The sequence below is a fragment of the Parambassis ranga genome, chromosome 10 (genome assembly GCF_900634625.1).
Source record: "Parambassis ranga chromosome 10, fParRan2.1, whole genome shotgun sequence".
Lineage (NCBI taxonomy): Eukaryota > Metazoa > Chordata > Actinopteri > Ambassidae > Parambassis > Parambassis ranga.
This window is the reverse complement of record NC_041031.1, coordinates 1,107,936-1,116,875: the sequence shown is the minus strand read 5'-3', so window position 1 is coordinate 1,116,875 and position 8,940 is coordinate 1,107,936.

The following is an 8,940-nucleotide window of genomic DNA, read 5'->3' as shown; positions in this document are numbered from 1 at the left end:
TCAATTTTCTCATTTATTCCTCCTCATTGTACCACAGATTGAAAGCCTTCTTCACCCCCCCCCTCATCCTCCTCAAATCATTTGCTTGGTACATCTCTTTGTATTATCTGAATGTGTGTGTCAGTGTTTCTCATTGTTTAGAACTGACCTGTTCCTCAAACTGTCATTTGAATAGGTAATGTCCAGCAGTTTTAAAGCACTGCAGCACCCCCATGTGTCTATCCGGGGAATTGCATCTGTGTGTGTGTGTTCTCAGTAAAATGGTGTTTCTGAGTGTTGGTGTTGGGTATTATAGGAAAAAGTGGGCTGACAATGAGGATGAAGGAGCATACCGAGCAAGAAGAGGGCAAATACTATAGAGAAAGCAGATGATAGGCTGGCACAAAACAACCATGACCAACATATGGACTGATGCCACAGATTCTACACATGTAAAAAAACTGTATATGCTCCACCTACAGAGTAAAGCAGTTGTCTGATGTAATAATCATAGCCTGAATTTTAAATATACAGAGGTCACTTGAGCTGAATTCTTCTTTTCTTCAGAACGCTACAGTATTAAGTCATAGTTATAGTCAGTGTCATCAGGAACAGCAGTCCATAGAAAGTTTCACGGCATTTCTAAATGATTTTTGGCACATGTAAAATTTAGGAGAAGTTTCAAATAAAAAAAATCCTACCTTCAAATGTGTTTTGAACACATCATCACAGGCTGGCTGTGGTTTGGTTTTAGCCACACCTCTCATCAGGCTTCTACTCCCTCCCACATCACTACCCCTACCAGTGACATCAGTAGCTAACTATAGCCACTTAAAGGTCTAGTACAGTTTTTCAGGTTTTTTTACTTATTGATAAACAGAAAAGGTATGATGCAGTCTTCTTTTACGGTGTCTATGGTAACCGGAGAACCTGTTCTTTACCATTAAATCCAAATTATCCAAAAAGTGAATATGGAGCAGAAAATGAAAAAGAACATTTACCCAATTTAGAATTGGAAGTTTTAAGGGTCAGCTTTACTGTCGATTTGTCCAGTCAGATAATATGTTGAATTCATATACATTATATTTCAGGGTTTCAGCCTGAGCCAGAGCATTTATTCAGTAGTTTTGTTGTGATTGTAATATTTCTTGTTAGGGCCCGAGCACCGAGTGGTGCGAAGGCCCTATTGTAATTGCTGTGTTTATTATTATTATTCTTATTATTTGCCTGCCTGTTTAACTGCATTTTTCACCCCTTTGCCATGCACGAAAACTCACGAAACTTTGCACACTCATCAGGGGTGGCGAAAAATTTGATATTTTGTGGTCGCTGCAAAGGGGCGGGGCAAAATGGCTCTACAGCGCCCCCTTGAAATTTTCAAAACACCCCTCGCATTTGGCTTAGTTTGGAGTAGGTGCACGAAAATCGGTACACATGTTTATCATACCAAGACGCACCAAAAAGTCTCTTGACACCATGACCTTAACCCAACAGGAAGTCCGCCATCTTGGATGGAAAATGGCGATTTTGGTGATTTACACCATTGGTATGTGAGCGAACTCCTCCTAGAGCTGTTGCCCGATTGACCTGAAATTTGCTGGAGGTCACCTAAAGGACCTGCTGATCAAAAGTTATCAAAAGCTTTTCTCTAACTTACAGGGCGTGGCCTCTGTGGCTCGCCAAAGTCTGGCGACGATTCATGATTTCGCCATGTAACTTTGAACAGCTCTCACGCCTGCATACTTTATCCAAACGTCTTCAAACTTTATGAGCATGACGAGGGCTCTGCCCTGAACACCTCCATATGTTGAAACCCTTACTTACTTGTGGCGCCCCCTGCTGGTAACAGGAAATGGCCTCTATTTACCTGACGTGTACTGCTCCTACATAGTTGACAGCATCAATTTCATTTCACCTCTAGAACCTTCCCAACTAGTTGGTGAAGCTACACTATGAAGGCCGTGATGCTGCGTGCAATGGTGTCCGTGTGGCGGGGGCGATCCTTCGCCGTGAGATTACGTTTGAGTATTTAAGGACCTTAACGACCTTCTATGATCATGAAAATTCATACACACATTCTCGGGGGCATGTACTAGCAACTGATGGGGGTCTCGTAAGTGGGCGGGGCAAAATGGCTCAATGGCGCCCCCTTGAATTTTTAAAATACCCCTCTCCATAGGGGTTTTTTTGGAGTAGGAAGACAAAAATCGGCACACACACAGAACACATCCAGGCGCACATAAAAGTCTCTTGCACCATTGATCTAGACCACACAGGAAGTCAGCCATTTTGATTTAGGCGGTCAAATTTCAGCGATTTCCACCTTTGGTATGCGGATGAACTCCTCCTAGGGATTTCGACCGATTGACTTCATATTCGGTCGCTGTCACCTAGAGACCATGCTGATCAAAAGTTATCAAAAGCTTTTCTCTAAGTTAAAGGGCGTGGCCGCTGTGGCGTCACTTCGCCATTCATACACGAACAGCTCTCTCTCCTACATACTTGCTCCAAACGGCTTCAAACTTTCTGCACGTGGTCAGAGCCCCTCCCTGAACGTCTCTATGTCATCATGATCTATGGCGCTCCCTTGTGGTGGAGACAGGAAGTGCCATGTTCTTCACTGACATAGACTCTGTTTAATCCTTCTCTGTCATTACACAGCGAAATGAGGATCACAGATTTGACGTCCCACAGAGACACCTGTGTGGTTTTCTGTATCATGCTGCCCGTGGCGGTGGCGACTGTTGAACATTCGCCATGAAACATCAACTGCTTATAACTTCGCCGTGCATCGTCCTAGGGTCCTCAAATTTTTTTCATGTCCTAACGGTCCGTCCCCCCACACGTCTGCATGCTCATGAGTCACCTGCACAGCGCCACCTACAGGAAACCGGAAGTAACTGCTTCTGGACATTTTTCATGTATGAATCAAATGTTTTTTGAGGTTTGATGCACAGACGGGTCTCCACTATTCTCATGGTGTCTGGCTCCACCCAGTGGACACATACGGTACTGCAACTGATATAACTCCACCACGGATGCTCCTAAAATCCTCAAATTTTTTACATGTGATACAGACCCGACCCCGACCACGTGTGGACATCTGTGGACAGCGCCACCTACTGTAAAGAGGAGGTTACTGCACACTAACAATTTTTACATATATTGAGAGATTTGTTGTACTGACACATCTCTGCTTCTGTCTGCCGGCTTTTTTCCACCGCTGGCAAAATCGCCGCAGCTCGTGGGGGGAGCAGAGGACGGAAGGGACGGCGTAACGGGGAGGGGGCGGTCGCGCGGAGTGCGAGGGCCCGATCATCGCTGCTTGCAGCTTTAATTATTATTCTTATTATTTGCCTGCCTGTTTAACTGCATTTTTCACCCCTTTGCCATGCACGAAAACTCACGAAACTTTGCACACTCGTCAGGGGTGGCGAAAAATTTGCTATTTTGTGGTCGCTGCAAAGGGGCGGGGCAAAATGGCTCTACAGCGCCCCCTTGAAATTTTCAAAACACCCCTCGTATTTGGCTTAGTTTGGAGTAGGTGCACGAAAATCGGTACACATGTTTATCATAGCAAGACGCACCAAAAAGTCTCTTGACACCATGACCTGAACCCAACAGGAAGTCCGCCATCTTGGATGGAAAATGGCGATTTTGGCGATTTACACCATTGGTATGTGAGCGAACTCCTCCTAGAGCTGTCGCCCAATTGACCTGAAATTTGCTGGAGGTCACCAAAATTACATGCTGATCAAAAGTTATCAAAAGCTTTTCTCTAACTTACAGGGCGTGGCCTCTGTGGATCGCCAAAGTCTGGCGACGATTCATGATTTCGCCATGTAACTTTGAACAGCTCTCACGCCTGCATACTTTATCCAAACGTCTTCAAACTTTATGAGCATGACGAGGGCTCCGCCCTGAACACCTCCATATGTTGAAACCCTTACTTACTCGTGGCGCCCCCTGCTGGTAACAGGAAATGGCCTCTTTTTACTCTGACGTGTACTGCTCCTACATAGTTGACAGCATCAACTTCATTTCACCTCTAGAACCTTCCCAACTAGTTGGTGAAGCTACACTATGAAGGCCGTGAAGCTGCGTGCAATGGTGTCCGTGTGGCGGGGCGCCAACTGTCGATCCTTCGCCGTGAGATTACGTTTGAGTATTTAATGACCTTAACGACCTTCTATGATCATGAAAATTCATACACACATTCTCGGGGGCATGTACTAGCAACTGATGGGGGTCTCGTAAGTGGGCGGGGCAAAATGGCTCAATGGCGCCCCCTTGAATTTTAAAAATACCCCTCTCCATAGGGGTTTTTTTGGAGTAGGAAGACAAAAAATCGGCACACACACAGAACACGTCCACGCGCACATAAAAGTCTCTTGCACCATTGATCTAGACCACACAGGAAGTCAGCCATTTTGATTTAGGCGGTCAAATTTCAGCGATTTCCACCTTTGGTATGCGGATGAACTCCTCCTAGGGATTTCGACCGATTGACTTCATATTCGGTCGCTGTCACCTAGAGACCATGCTGATCAAAAGTTATCAAAAGCTTTTCTCTAAGTTAAAGGGCGTGGCCGCTGTGGCGTCACTTCGCCATTCATACACGAACAGCTCTCTCTCCTACATACTTGCTCCAAACGGCTTCAAACTTTCTGCACGTGGTCAGAGCCCCTCCCTTAACGTCTCTATGTCATCATGATCTATGGCGCTCCCTTGTGGTGGAGACAGGAAGTGCCATGTTCTTCACTGACATGCACTCTGTTTAATCCTTCCCTGTCATTACACAGCGAAATGAGGATCACAGATTTGACGTCCCACAGAGACACCTGTGTGGTTTTCTGTATCATGCTGCCCGTGGCGGTGGCGACTGTTGAACATTCGCCATGAAACATCAACTGCTTATAACTTCGCCGTGCATCGTCCTAGCGTCCTCAAATTTTTTTCATGTCCTAACGGTCCGTCCCCCCACACGTCTGCATGCTCATGAGTCACCTGCACAGCGCCACCTACAGGAAACCGGAAGTAACTGCTTCTGGACATTTATCATGTATGAATCAAATGTTTTTTGAGGTTTGATGCAGACAGGTCTCCACTATTCTCATGGTGTATGGCTCCACCCAGTGGACACATACGGTACTGCAACTGATATAACTCCACCACGGATGCTCCTAAAATCCTCAAATTTTTTACATGTAATACAGACCCGACCCCGACCACGTGTGGACATCTGTGGACAGCGCCACCTACTGTAAAGAGGAGGTTACTGCACACTAACCATTTTTACATATATTGAGAAATTTGTTGCACTGACACATCTCTGCTTCTGTCTGCCGGCTTTTTCCCACCGCTGGCAAAATCGCCGCGGCTCGTGGGGGGAGCGGAAGAGGGAAGGGACGGCATGACGGGGAGGGGGCGGTCGCGCGGAGTGCGAGGGCCTGATCATCGCTGCTTGCAGCTTTAATTTTGTTTTGCAATCACTGACCTTTCCAAGCGACCAGCCTTCCAAGTAGCTTAGCTTGTTCCTCAAGTTTTCTTTTATTCAACTTTAGCTTTAGTATTCTTTAAGTGTTTGCCTTTGCACCGCGGACTGCTTACCTGTGTTTGACCCAGGACTGACTTAAAGGACTCTGTTTTTGCTTAACCCAAACACCCTGCTGCCCTGCATGTGTATCCACCCTCACACCAACACACCACATGAGAAAAATACATTATAAAAATCAAATTATTTGGACATTTTTATGTTTAATTTGAGACATAATCCATGGTCATGCAGAGGTACAGTTCCTTGCACTGTTAGGTGTGCATCCTCAGTATAAAGCTGGATCTCTGGTAAAACAGAAGTCCGATCTTAAAATAAAGACTAAATAAAAGAGGTGTAAGAGTAGATCCGTGTAGAATCCATATGTGTGTGTATACTTTATTGATTTTTCAGTGTGTGTGTGTATGTCATTTCTTAGCAACCAGCATTAAATGTCTCTTCGGCTGACAGAGTGTGGTAATAGAACCATTTTGCTATGTATACACACAGAAACACACACAGATTGGAACTATGTGACTGAGAACACCTACATTCTTGCTTATCTATCTCCTCAGTGTTAATGTGTGTAGAATTGAAAGGTCCTTCATCCTGACACTAAATTAGACACAAAGATCGATGTGTTTATTTCTCTGTGCCAACTCAGGAGAGATGACGAGAGATGATGAGAGTTTCACCTATTGTTGTGAGCCTTTAAAAAGTACATTTTATCACTTGCACTGCATAGAATTACTTGCCTTAGTTCCCTTCTACGGACAGATTTGAAATAGATCAAGTCAGGTGCTTCTGAGATAGGAACAACCTGAGCCCATATGGACTGAGTCTGTCCTGTTCTGGGTCGGGCATTCTGCCATCATATATTGTAAGTAGACTTTAGTAAGTAAGTTATTTATATAGCACCTTTCACAGGTAAAATTACAAAGTGCTTTACAGCGTGCAATTAAGAACAAAATGACATATTAAAATTAAAAGTGATGTGTGTCCTTTTGTTTGATCCTGTTAAGAGCCTTGCTGCAGCATTCTGAACCAGTTGTAGACGTTCGAGTCTACAACTGGTAGACTCCAAGTAAAAAGTGAATTGCAGTAATCTAGATGAAATGTGTGGATAATCACCTCCAGATCAGCATTTGGCAGCATTGGCCTGAGTCTTGAAATATCTCTAAGTTGAAGGAAACAGTTCTTTGCCAGTTGTTTTGGGTGGTCGTTAAGGGACATAGATTTATCCAACATAACTCCTAGATTCGTAAGACTTGACTGAACCCAGGAGCCCAGAGAACCAATGTGAGGAGTGATGACAGGAATTTTCTCATCTGGGCCAGCACAAGAGTTTCTGTTTTATCGTCGTTTAGTTGTAGACAGTTTTCAGAAAGAAACACAATTCATCAGCTCTTGTAACCGGTCTAACTCTGTGTCTCTGAAGGAACAATCAGAGACAGAGACTTGCACAAAGACTTGTGACTTGACTTAGACTTGCCCTCAATCACTTGATTGATTTGGACTTGGGTGTTGTGACTCATGAACAATGTTCATAACAAAATAAAATGTTTATTTCATTATTTCAGTGTTTATAATGTGTTATTAGGCGCAACGTCACCACAGGGTTCAAATAAACACAGACCTTGGCGACTGGACTGACTTGTGAACATCTCTGCATTGTATGTCATGTTCATAACACCCAAATGTAACTGTGACTTCCAGCACCCCAGATCTATGCAAACTCTCACCATAGCAGTCAACTGATGACTTTATGACCAATGGTGACACCGTCATCATAGCAGTATGATTAGTTGTTGTTTCTGTGCAGCTGCAGCAGGCACTGGCTGTGAAGTGGTAAATATGATGAGGTGGAATTACCCTCTGTGCCTTGATTAAAGCTGGTTTTAATGCATTTAAATAAACCTAGCACACTCCAACCGGATGGTGGCAGACGGTGCAATAAAGGTCCATATGCTTGCGGTGCACAGCCTAAGCTAGCTGCTTATAGCTCACACAAAAGCTGATGCTAGTTGAGTTTAAGCCAGCCTTTTTATGGCTCAGTGCTAAAGTGAAAGCTCCTAGGCATTTTGTCTCCATCCTGCCATCCTCTCATCAGCAGTAAAAGCCCTCCATTTACAGGACACAGAGCTGAGAGGGGAGGCAGTGTGCCACAGGGCAGCGGTTACACAGACAGATTACCTGCAAATCCCACCCAGGGGGAACAGAGAGGAGCCGCATCAGCAGACTGCACACCACATACACACTCACACCCCTCAGAGTAAGACTATAACCACACCAGGCCACAGAGAGCCAAGCCACTTCATTCGTGATGCAGGAGGGAACCGGGTGCTGCTGATGCCGTCTGACTGGCAAATGATGCGAGTGGACTACCAGGGGAGCAGAGAGTCCACGTAAGGTCAGGGAAGTGATGAAAAGTCATAATGATAATTGAGTCGAATGGCGAAGGTCCGTTAGTTGGTGCATGATAGTCTGCATGATAAAATCTGAGGACTCGGGCCCTCTGATGATCAAAAGACTGTTTTTAATAGGGTCCAACATACTGATTAGCCATACAGATAAATAATATCAATAAATAAGGGATGATTTGCTAATACATGTTAAACTCATGATTGGTAAACTCCACATCTTGTTTGTGAGCAATATAATGAGGAACATTTTTTTAGTGAACTACAAGCAGGAACTGGTATTGAAAAGGTTTCTGAGGTTTTCAGTTGTATTTTTTTAGCATTCTAAACACCAGCAGAGCTCTATTAGATTTTTATTTTCTGTTTTTACAGAATTTCTTTGAGGAGAGAAGTCCAATCCATGATTACATGTTCTATATGGGCCCTGGAACTTAGTCCAATATTATAAATGTCACTGGGTTAAAGGATCAGATCCATTTATCTCAACTGACCAATCAGCATCTATTTAGGGGCAAAATCTTAGCTGCAACAAATAGAAATAACAGTTTCAGTTGTGATACAAAACCAATACTGTACAAGCCTAGGAACAGGTATACATAGTATTTTTTTAGCCATTTCAGCTCCAGGTTTATTTTGTGAGCTCCTGCTAAGTGAACTGCAGCCAGTTTAGGGCTGCTGCCATGAATGAGAAGTACAAGAGGTTTTTTATAGAGACTGTGTTCTTTCCTCCTGATTGCCTGCTCCGCCCTGATGCTTCACCTATGTCTGACAGGATCAGTCCCAGGCTGTCCCATCAGCTGATGCAGCTCACCTGGGCATTTCAGGTTATATAAGCTGCCATGTTTTCTCTCTGTCTATCACAGATACTGGCTTCAAGTTTCTTTCATTTTAGGCATCTGCTTGTTCGATTAGCTTTAATAAGTTACAGGTTTGAATGAATCCACACTTCTTGTGAGACAGTTCAGTCCAAATATGTGTTATATCCATGTCAGGTACTTTGAAGTTTTA